Here is a 12,585-nt window from a genome sequence, read left to right as displayed (position 1 = left end):
GCTATTTGTCCCTGTGCTTTATCCAACCTTGGTCTCAACAATTCTCGCTCATGTAAACCCTCCTCTTTCTCTCCAATTGGACTCCCAGAGCTCCACCTAGGGCCTAGACATGGATCTCTGCATCCAGATCCCTCAGTCATTGGATAGGGTTTCTAGCACGACAATTAGGGTGTTTGGGCATCCTATCACCAGAGTAGGTCAGTTTGGGCTGGCTCTCGACCATTGCCAGCAGTCTATTGTGGGGGTATCTTTGTGGGTTTCTGTGGGCCTCTCTAACACTTTGCTTCTTCCTATTCTCATGTGGTCTTCATTTACCATGGTCTCCTATTCCTTGTTCTCCCTCTCTGTACTTGATCCAGCTGGGAAATCCTGCTCCCCCAAGCTCTCTTTCCCTTGACTTTTGCCCTTCATTACCCCGACTCATGTCCAGGTTGTTCATGTAGATCTCAGCCATTTCTCTGTCATTGGGCGATCCCTGTGTCTTTCTTGGGGTCCTGTTGTCCAGGTAGCCTCCCTGGTGATGTGAGGAGCAGTACAGTCATCCTTGTTCCACATCTAGTATCCTCCTATGAGTGAATACACACCATGTTTGTCTTTCTGAGTCTGGGTTACCTTACTCAGGATGATTTTTTTCTAGATCCATCCATTTGCCTGCAAACCTCAGGATGTCATTGTTTTTCTCTGCTGAGTAGTATTCCATTGTGTATATGTACCACATTTTATTTATCCATTCTTCAGTTGAAGGGCATCTAGGTTGTTTCCAGGTTCTGGCTATTACAAACAATGCTGATATGAACATAGTTGAGCAAGTGCCCTTGTGGTATGATTGAGCATTCTTTGGGTATATGCTCAAGAGTGTTATAGCTGGATCTTGGGGGAGATTAATTCCCAATTTTCTAAGAAAGTGCCATATTGATTTCCAAAGTGGTTGTACAAGCTTGCATTCCCACCAGCAGTGGAGGAGAGTTCCCCTAGCTCCATATCCTCTCCAGCATAAGGTATCTTCTGTGTTTTTGATCTTAACCATTCTGACAGGTGTAAGGTGGTATCTCAGAGTTGTTTTGATTTGCATTTCCCTGATAATTAGGGATGTTGAGCAATTCCTTAAATGTCGTTCAACCATTTGTGTTTCCTCTGTTGAGAATTCTCTGTTTAGTTCTATAGCCCATTTCTTAGTTGGACAGTTGGGCATTTTGATGTCTAATTTCTTGAGTTCCTTATATATTCTGGATATCAGTCCTCTGTCAGATGTGGGGTTGGTGAAGACCTTTTCCCATTCTGTAGGCTGTTGCTTTGCCTTGTCGACCATATCCTTTGCTCTACAAAAGCTTCTCAGTAAAAATATGGAACGCTTCACAAATTTGCGTGTCATCCTTGCACAGGGGCCATGCTAATCTTCTCTGTATAGTTCCAATTTTAGTATATGTGCTGCTGAAGCGAGCACAAATAAGTTATTTTAAAAAACTGTCTGGAAAAAATATTTATTAAAAAATGTAAAAACTTAGACTAGTTCCTGGCACACGTATGATTATGTATCTACATGTAAATATGTATATATGTATAAATGCATGTATATGTAATTTGCTGATAGTCAGATATATAGTTAAGAATAAAATTATCGGGAGAAAAAGATATTTATATGTTTCCATGTACACAGAGCACTGGGTCAAGTGTGGGACTCAGCCATGTAGAGGAAGAATTGCACTAAAACCTAAAGATACAATTATCATGCATGTCTTAACTTGAGAAAATATTCAGGGAAGAAAAGAAATGAGGTAAAGAATGGATGGAAGAAGACATTCTGAGGAGAGTTAAGTGCAAATGAGGGAAAGAATATGAAAACTGTTATGAACTCATAATAATCTTGTGGTTCTAAGTTTCTGCTAAGGGTTCTGGTTGGTTTTAGTAACATTAAGAGAAAAAATTAGCAACACAAGAGAAGTCTGTCATGGATATAAATGGATAATTAGTTTATAGGGCTGTAACTGGAAAGAATGTGACAAAATTCACTCTTTTTTTTTAAATCTTATTAAGAGATTTTCTATTCATTTTACGTATCAACCACAGATTGCCCTGTCCTCCCTCCTCCTACCCCCAAACCTTCCCCCCAACCCATCCCCCATTCCCACCTCCACTAAGGCTCGGTCTCCTATGGGGAGCCAGCAGAGCCTGGTACATTCAGTTGAGGCAGGTCCAAGACCCTCCTTAATGCACCAAGGCTGTGCAAAGTGTCTCACCATAGGCACTAGGTTCCAAACAGCCGGCTCATACACTAAGGACAGGTCCCGGTCCCACTGACTAGGGGCCCCCTACACAGTTCAAGCTAAACAACTGTCTCACTTATCCAGAGGGCCTAGTCCAGTACCATGGGGCCTCCTCAGCTATTGGTTCACAGTTCATGTGTCTCCACTAGTTTGAAAATGGTCGAGAGGGTGCCTGAGCTGACCTGCTCTGGTGATCAGATGGCTGAATACCCTAACTGTCATCATAGAACCCTCATCCAGTAACTGATGGAAGCTGATTCAGAGATCCACAGAATTCACTCTTAATAATGAACTCATCATTAGTGTAACAAGGGAGATGCTGTTTCTTATTTTCATTAATCCGCTCAAAAATGTGTGTGCATCCTGTTTTAAAATCTCAGCTCTTGGGGTTGGGGATTTAGCTCAGTGGTGGAGTGCTTGCCTAGCAAGCACAAGGCCCTGGGTTCGATCTTCAATTCTGGAAAATTACAAAAAAAAAAAAATGTCAGCTCTTAGTACTGGGAGTCCTTACATTGTTTTTTTTTTGTTGTTGTTGTTGTTGTTTTTTGTTTTGTTTTTTTAGTAAGAGTCAAAGGAACCCACATGATTTTCTTTGTATATTGATGTCTCAACAGTATCCTTAGTGTCCATCCTAGAATACTGACTTCTAGACACTGTTGCTTGACCTCTGAATTTCAAAGGTTTCTGACTATTACAGAAAATAATAAAAATTCAAAGGCAAGATTAATGTAATTTAAAGAAAAATGATAACTAAGACTAAAATTATAAAAATTATTATTATTCAGTTTGAGTGCCTTTATCTCTGAGGACACCAGGATATAAAATTGAAAAAATGGTGTGTGTGTATATACGTACACATAATGATAATATAAGAACTCAGGTATGACACTTTAATCTCAAATAATGCATGAAATATGAAATAGCTTAATAATAAAATAGCAAATTATGTTTCTTTTAAAATCATTGATCATTTTTTAAAAAGATCTGTTTGGGAGGCATCTAGGCAGTGGTATTGGGTCCTGTGCTCATCGCATGAGTTGGCTGTTTGAAACCTGGAGCTTATGCAGGGATGCTTGGCTCAGTCTGGGAGGAGGGGACTGGACCTGCCTGGACTGAGTCTACCAGGTCGATCTCAGTCCTGGGGGAGGCTTTGCCCTGGAGGAGGTAGGAATAGGGGGTGGGCTGGGGGGAAGGGGAGGGCCGCAGGATGGGGGAGAACAAGGGAATCCGTGGCAGATATGTAGAACTGAATGGTATTGTAAAATAAAATAAAAGGAAAAAAAGTGTATTACCTTAGTAGTTACTTAATTTTTAGTTTGAGAAAGCAGCACAAACAACTGAAAGCTAATTTACTTCAGCATGGAAAATAGCACTTTCGTTTCATGGCATCTTATCTTTGAAAATAAACATGAACACATTGTTTCTAAATAAGCAATTTTATCATATTTGAATTAGCAAAAAATATTAATAATAATATTACTTGAAAGATCAGTTAAAATAAATCACTCAATGAAAATGAGCTATAAAGTATACTTAAAAATTGTAACCTGTCAAGAAACTATCTTGACCATACAGAAATATTTCTTAAAATGTGGGGCTTAATACAACGTGGATCAAAAAAGAAATATGGCATTTTGTCTCATTAAAAATGAACTCAATTTTTAAAAATTTAATTCTTTAGTTAAAATTGATTAGAAGACTCACTAATTTGCATAAAACTGGCGTATTTTCATACCAGCTGCTGAAAAATTTGTTGAACAAGTTTGAGTTTGGCAAGCATGGCTGCCGCCTGTCTTAGGAATAAAAATATCTGCAGGCAGGAAAGATGTCTGTGAACCTAGGGAAATACAAACTCATGTTTTATATTTCTGATGCTTTCTCTTGTGGGTGATTTTCATTCATACAGAAAGGTATAAGGACTGTTACTGGACCAAAGGGAGAGTCCTGAAAATGGTCTACTCCTATGATATGGGCAAAGTGATCAGTACAGCCAATGAGGCACAATTACATCCATGTGGGTGAACATCCAGCTTCCAGATGTACTAATGTACTTATTAAGCACCTCTGGTGACTAGCTGGAACCCATGGGGCTTTCTCATTTTATCCTGTCCTCCTTGAGTCAGTTATTTCTGAGAACACTGAAACTTTAAAAAGCATTTCCTTATGGTTATCTTGAATTATTTCCCATGTGCTAATAGCATATTCCCTCTCTCTCTCTCTCTCTCTCTCTCTCTCTCTCTCTCTCTCTCTCTCTCTCTCTCTCTCTCTGTCTCTCTCTCTCTCTCTCACACACACACACACACACACACACACACGCACACACACACACATATCTCTATCTCTATCTCTCAATCTCTTCCCTTACTCCCCTTGTTCTCTCTCCCTTTCCTTCTCTCTTTCCTTCCTTTCTATTTTCTTTTTGGCTTTAGAATTATTTCAAACCCAAAATAATCCCAAGAATGGTGCTTCCTAAATAGTATTCTTATTAGCATAAGTTCATTACCAACTTAAGGCTCAAACCAGACCAAATCCCAGGACTTGGAAAAGGAAGTGGTCCAATTTTTCACCAGTAACCAAGTAATTATTTGCAACTGATAACTGCTGGAAAAGGGAAAATCAATTTTCTCCAAAAAAGTGTCATTGGTAGGCTCCCATACCCAAGAGTTGTTGGCTTTACACAAAATGCACTTTATATTTCTTTGTGCACTTTTTGATTTTTTTTATTTTGTTTTAGTATTTTTTGTCTTATTGTTCTTTTGTTGTTATTCTTTGTTTTGATTTTATATTTTTGATGTTTTCAAGAGCATGAAGTTGGGTGGGCAGATAGATGGGAGGATCTGGAAGACGCTGGGGAGGAAAAATAATATGATCAAAATATACTTTATGACAAAAATAAAAATATTAATTTGAAAAGAGGACTTTGAGAAAGATGGCAATATTATCCAATGAACTCAGATTTTTAAAGAACAGATGCTCCCAAAGCTTTTTGTAAGCTGAACTCTTCTGTTACACAAAGTCCTAGTGGAGCTACCACTGATCATTTTGTTCAGTGCCTGGACTGTCTGTAATTTATTATTACACTTACGAATGTGCTTTTAGCTTTAACCAAAACTACTCTCTTTTCAAGCACATTCAATTTTACATATCACTTTAAATGAATCATAGTCCTAATTATACAGGGCATCTCAATAATGCAAGTAGGATCCTCTACTTCTCTGCTGATTAGACATGTTCTTTCATATCTGGGATTATTACCTTCACTTACATTGGGACATTTAAATCAAAATAAGAAAAGCAAAGTGAAGTTGATATAATTAAATGATTTTTTTTTTACTTTACAAATTTGAATATAGACTGTGTCCAATAGTTTTTACTTAAAGACAAAATACATGCTCCAAGCTCAAAATCAAAATACATATTTCTACTCTTAGGAAGAAAAATAGTGCACATATTTTCAATGTGGTTGAGAGCCTATATTACTTTTCTTTTTCTACAGTTTACAGTTATAGATGACGTTGACTATTTCTCTTGTTTTTTTTATACTGAGCAACATAAATTTACAATCTGTAAGATAAAATTATATTTATTACACTAATTTTCATGTATTTCAGTAAGCCACTATACCCAAGTACACTGTGATAATTTTTTTCTGAAGGTATCATATTAGTATAAATTTACAATTTTTTCCTTTGAAGAACTTAAACTAACCATTCATTCTTACCTCTTTTTGTCACTTGCTCTCTATCACTAGTGGCATATCTTTCTTGATTGTGCATTGTCAAGAATGGATATGTTAAATTTTTCTCACTATAATAATGTCATAATTTAATGGAAGTATTAAGTGAATTAACTTTTGCAATCATATTGTTTTATTAAAGTAGTTATGGATACTGTAACTACCAAAGCAAGAGGATCCTACTTGCATTATTGAGATGCCCTGTATAATTTCACACATATCCATATCACAGAACATTTTTATCATATAAACTTTAATAATCAACATAGCCTCCTAGCACTCTCTGTTACGTTGTTCCATAGTGATTATGGAACTCCTATGAACTACAATTATTTCGTTGTCCTACGTGCTTCTTGTTTATTTGTAATTCCTTAATTTCATGAGGCTAAGGGTATTTGTGTTACATGTGCATCTCCAGTCAATAGAGTAAAGCAGATTTCAAGAATAACAAAAAATAAAAAAGGAGGGAAGAAAGAGAGTAGAGGAATGTTGTGTGATATTCTGTTTGTGTTCTAACAAATAAAGTTTTCCTGGAGATCAGAAGCAGAGGGCTAGCCACTAGTTAGCCACAGAGCTGGGCAGTGGTAGCTCATACCTTCAATCCCAGCACTTGGGAGGAGGAAGCAGGAAGATCAGGAGTTCAAGGTGGCTCTGGACTATAAGAGATTGAACCAGACTAACAGAGAAACAGGGCCAGGTGGTACAGGCGGTGGTGGCTCACACCTTTAATCTCAGCACTTGGGAGGCTCAAGACTTTGATCCCAGCACATGGGAGGTAGAGACAGGAATATAAGGCAGGTAGAGACAGGATCTTGACCCATTCAGTCTGAGGATTTTTAGAGACAAGAGCCTGTAGACTGAAGTTTCTCTGTCCCACCTGGTCCAACCCAGACAGCAGCCGTTTTTATAAAATAATTACTCAGAGGCCTAATATTAATTACAATCTGTTTGCTCTATGGCTCAGGCTTCTTGCAGCTAGCTCTTTCATCTAAAATTAAGCCATTTCTATTAATCTATGTTTTGCCAAGTGGCTGTGGTGTTACCTGTCTACAGGCATGTTGCACCTTGGGCGGCCATATGGCATTTGCCCTGTCTCTGTCCTTCTCCCTGTCTCTCTGATTGGATTTCCTGCTGAACTCTTATCCTACTTTACCATAAGCCAAAGCAGATTTACTTATTAACCAATGGGAGCAACATATATTCATAGCATACTATCCCACAGTAGGAGTTCCCCAATTTGGTCTGAGATTTTGTAGAGGTAAGAAGTCTCTAGAGGCTGGCTGCTCTGCTTCTCTGATCTTTCAGCTTTCACCTTCGATATCTGACTCTGGGTTTTTATTGTTAAGATTGATTAGGATCACGCTTCAGGGAAATAACATGGTTATATCACAACCTCAAAAGCAAAAGAAATAATTTTTAAAAAGAAGTATGCAGTAAGTAAACAAATGACTTCATGAACAAATATGAAACATTTCACACACACTCCAAGGTGTCACTTTCCAATAAAAAAAAAAAAACCACCTCTCTGATGTTTAGATCTTTATTTTTACAATTCTGATCATTACTTTTGTCAAAATCAAATAGAATATTGCAACATAAGTGAGAAAAATAAGAAGAATGGAATATTCTTTAATGGGCTTTCCTTCGAAAGGAAAATCATTGATCAAATACACAAATTCACAGTTAAGATCTATCATTGTTCTGTTACTCAAGAAAAAAAGAAAACATGTCTTCTGGTGACAAATAAGATCTCAAATCCAGATCAAGGCTGATTTTACAGTCCCTTTTAGAGTGGAAAGTCCTGTGAAGATTTATGTCTTTATATTTATGGAAAGCACAGACTGGACAGCTTTTCCCTTTTGATGAGAACAAACCTTTGCCAAAATGTTTTGCTCTTGTTTTCTGTTAATTTGGTGTTGGCATATTTATTTTCCTGGCAGATTTTTCACCATAGACACAAACTTTGAAATAAAAATAAGGATTGTGTAAAACTCATGTCCATCTTCACTATAGCTGTATGCCATTTACTTCTACCAAAAAAAAAGGCCCATCAGAATGTAAGGAAGATTAGAAATTTTGTATATGATCCAATAACCTTTCCTAAAAATATTTGAAATTAATAAATATTGCTCCCCCCCAATAAATCAGGCAATGGTATCAGCAAGGTGGCAAAACCACAGTTTTGACAATAGGTGAAGAATTACTACCTAGTCTGTTTATTAGCAAGCATTCAGAACACTAGACAACCGTTGGAAATAGCTAGTACACTCTGGAATCTGACACTGACTCATTGAATTATTAATTTGTTAAATAGCTGTTGGTGGTCTTTTATAGAAAAATGGAGAAATCATGTACTAGGTGGAGAGGGATGGAAAGAGAAAAGCACAATTAAAGTACATATTAGGCTATGTCTTGACAGTAGAATGTAAGCAAAGCAAAACTTTAAAAAAAGAAAGAAAATGAAAATGTCTTCTCTACAAATATAAAAATTCAATATTCTCTCAAACTGATTTCCATATATTGAGCATTCTCTTACATTTTTTTTCTTATAAGGGTGGATGTTATCTTTATGCAGTCTGAGATAATGTGGTACTTAGATCCTTGCCTCAACATCTTTAGTATTGGTGTAAAAAATTTGTTCCAGCAGGACTATTTTGATTATGTGATTCCATCCTTACCGTTAAATTCACGGAAGTATTCATTTCTAAGCCACATGTTGATGTGAAGATCATATTTCTGGAATAAATGTTTAGTGATGTCTCTCTGAGGTTGAAAGCCTACAGTATTTTCTCTATTAGCCCATCTTCTGTTGGTTAAACAAGTTAATTTAGAATGGATACTAGAGACAGATTTGCTTAGCTTACAATTTTGTGATTTATAAGTGCAAGATTAGGTCACCCTACTAGTTTGGACCCTGATGAGAATCCAGTTACTGTTCCCAAATCATAGCAGAATCACATAGGTAATACTGTGTACAGAAATTGACCCATGGAGAAACAAGGACTTGAGAGCTGGAGAAACGATGGCTTCATGATTAAGAGCACTTGCTACTCTTCTCAAGGACCTGAGTTTTAATTCCCAGCACCCACATGATTGCTCACAACCATTCATAGCTCCAGTTCTAAGAGATTGACACCATCTTCTGACTTTGTTGGGTGCAAGGCATTGACATGGTGCACAGACGTACATGCAAGCAAAACACCCATACATATGAAGAAAACAAGAAAAAGAAAGAAGCAAGAAAGGGAAGAATAAGAAGAGAAATTTGAGGCTAAATGGGAAAGATGCTAGATATGAAATGAACAAGGAAAACTACAGCTGTATCTTGGAACCTATGTCTCCTGAGTGTCAGAATGTACCATTGTAGTAAAACATCTTCGAAATTCCATTTAGGCTCTTCTCTCTATATAAGGAACTCAGATATCAGTTCACTTTCCCAGTTGTTCAACTGCTATAGTGATAAAATATTTGTATCCTTAAAAGAACCTGGCTTTGGTAAACATCGACATTCTGACTTTGGCCATCTTGTGAACTTTGCAAGAGGACTACGAAATGGAATACTCTAAGAAGGAGACAAGATCCACAATGGCTTGAGAAGAAAAAAAAAAGAATCAATTTATTCTCATGAATATCCTAATAAATAATCTATCCTAATAAATAATTCATCAAAACTTCTTCAAAATCTCTGACACAAGACCTAGTGCTATCCCACTGCCATGGTTAATGTTGTCAACTTGACATGATATAAATTCACCTTGGATATGATCCTTGAGGCACACCAGGGAGGGATCTTCTTGACTCTGGGCATGACTGTGACACTATTTTATAGATTATGGTTTTGGACTTTATGAAAAGGACAATGTGAGTTAGACAGAAGCATCCATTACTCTCTGCTTCCTCTTTCCTCATGTGACCAGCCACTGCAGACTCCTGATGCCTTTGCTTCCCTCTCTTGATGCCCTAGAACCTTTAATTATGAGCTGAAATAAATGTTTCCTCCTCTGAGTTGTTTCTTCAGGCAGTTTTATCATAGCAACAGGACAATAAACTAAGAAAATCACCATAACCTCTTTGGATCAGTCTCTTCCAGTCTGTCTCTCTAAGAGTGTACCATCAATAGTTTGCTTTGCCCCATAATCTTCTAAACTGTTTATGACCCTCTGCTGAATTCTATTATCCTCTTTAGGATAAGAACTAAGGAGAAGTGCTGTGGATATCACTCTGTATGCTGTGAATGTGTTGCTCTGATTGGTTAATAAATAAAATGCTGATTGGCCAGTAGCCAGGCAGGAAGTATAGGTGGGACAAAGAGAGAGGAGAATACTGGGAACAGGAGAGCTGAGTCAGGAGTCGCCAGACAGACACAGAGGAGGTAAAATGTGAAGGCAGAATTGAGAAACGGTACCAAGCTATGTGGCAAACATAAATAAGAATTATGGGTTAATTTAAGTGTAAGAGATAGTCAATAGTTAGCCTGAACTAATGGCCCAGCAGTTTTAATTAATATAAGCCTCTGTGTGTTTAATTGAGTTCGAGCGGCAGCGGACCAGGTGGGACACAGGGAAACCTCAGCTACAGAGAAGCATTTATTGGGTTAAAAAAAATCCAGACTCACAAAGGTGAGTATAATTGTTCTTTTATTAAAAAAAAATATTTTCAATTAAAAACTAGTTCATTCAAAAGATTAGGTTAGTGTCTGCATTACCTTCCATTAGGCCTCTCTTCTTCTTCTTCTTCTTCTTCTTCTTCTTCTTCTTCTTCTTCTTCTTCTTCTTCTTCTTCTTCTTCTTCTTCTTCTTCTTCTTCTTCTTCTTCTTCTTCTTCTTCGAGACAGGGTTTCTCTATGCAGCTTTGAGCTTTCCTGGAACTCACTTGGTAGCCCAGGCTGGCCTCGAACTCACAGAGATCTGCCTGCCTCTGCCTCCCAAGTGCTGGGATTAAAGGTGTGCGCCACCACCGCCTGGCTTAGGCCTCACATCTTCAAATTACCACCATATCTTAATATTATCTCTCATTGGAAACCAACTGCCAGCCTATGAACCTTTAAGAGACATATTAAAATTATATTCAGACCATTCCACCCTCTCTGTATGCTAGAGTCTATGGTTTCTCATAACTTGTATCTCAATTCCTGTCTCTCAGATTTAGCCTCTTTTATTTATTTGTTTGTTTGTTTATTTTTAACCTTTTGAAAACAAAATCTGTATTAAAAGATAAAAAATAAATAAAAAATAAAATAAAACCACCTTTTCAAGAATTACACAAAATTTCTTTCAACAATCTAGAACCACAGAAAGCTTCCTTAAAGCAAACCACATTTTTATAATTTTCTGATTCCTTGTTTATACTGTTTTCTATTCCTGTGATACAATTGCCATATCCCCTGCCATAGGAATCACTGGTGAACTTTTACAACTTTCTCATATTCAAATTCTTTGAAGTTTCTCTGTCTAGACCCACCAGCTCCTGCTTAATTCACACAGAATTGTATTTAGAGTTTCTACTTTTCATATAGTTGATTATTTATAGTTCTATTTCTGGCTGGAATACCTTGATTATCTCTTACAATGCTGGTCTGTGGAGATGAGAGAGAAATGTAAATTCTTATGAACTGATCTGCCTATTTTATGTTGTTTTGTCGCTGTTCATTTGCATCAGTGAAATCGTTTTTGAACATATTCGTTGACTACCTACATTTCAATAAAGTATCTGTTTCCCTGATTTCACCTAGCTTAAACTAACTCATAATTTTATTTAGGCCAATAAAAACTATAATAATCTATTAAACTTGTAAAAATGGTTTCTTCAGAGAATGTAGTTTCAGTTTTGTTAGTTTATCTCTCAAGCTTGTAACCTAGAAAATACATCATAGACAGCTAACTTACTTATTACACATTTACTCTCAAGTAATTTCTCAATAATTACATTCATCACATTTTTACTCACAACTCTCAACTGGAAAGCTATGTGTCTTTATTTCTAGGTGAAATATAGTTTCACAACTTCATGAAGGACATGCATATTAATAACAATGGCTTTCTGGACCTGGAAAAGAAATCTGTTATCTAACAGACATGAATAATCTTCCTGCTGTACATAAAAGAGAATGGAAACTCCCTGCATGACACATGTTGCTAAGATTTTAGATGAGAATGGAAATGAAAATGCATCACGTTACAATAAAAGTTGATCCTGTTGCTCTTTCTGTAGTAGTGAGTGGCTTGTTTCCATTTGTCCCATTTATGCTATCTCAGAGTCAGCATGTTGGACCATGCTTATGGGTCTTAATAAAGTTGAGAAAAATCGTGTATTTGTTGTTTGGTGATATTTGAGCCATTTCTTAAGAATAATGTAATTTAACTGTTAATGGAGACATATTTTTATATTTATCAAGTCATGCAAGACATAACAATGAAATTAGAGTGTTTATTTCTAGGTCAGGATATTTCCTTAGTTATAACAGCAGTTACTTGTCTTCAGGAGGTGGGGATCTTAAGTTTTAAAGAATTACTTTGTATTCAGTTTATTCATTTTTACTTTATATGTATGAGGGTTTACCTGATTCATTTATGTGCACCAAGTGTG

General features: G+C 36.8%; 1 non-coding gene across 1 annotated transcript; it reads right to left on the bottom strand.

Moving 5' to 3' along the window:
• Window positions 1-1,337: 1,337 nt before the first annotated feature.
• On the bottom strand, window positions 1,338-1,444 carry LOC121823838 (U6 spliceosomal RNA). The gene has a single exon (XR_006065482.1). It is a non-coding gene; the product is annotated as a U6 spliceosomal RNA (small nuclear RNA).
• Between the last annotated feature and the right edge of the window lie 11,141 nt (window positions 1,445-12,585).

The sequence above is a fragment of the Peromyscus maniculatus genome, chromosome 18 (assembly GCF_049852395.1).
Source record: "Peromyscus maniculatus bairdii isolate BWxNUB_F1_BW_parent chromosome 18, HU_Pman_BW_mat_3.1, whole genome shotgun sequence".
NCBI classification, from domain to species: domain Eukaryota; kingdom Metazoa; phylum Chordata; class Mammalia; order Rodentia; family Cricetidae; genus Peromyscus; species Peromyscus maniculatus.
This window is presented reverse-complemented; position numbering and strand designations above follow the sequence as displayed.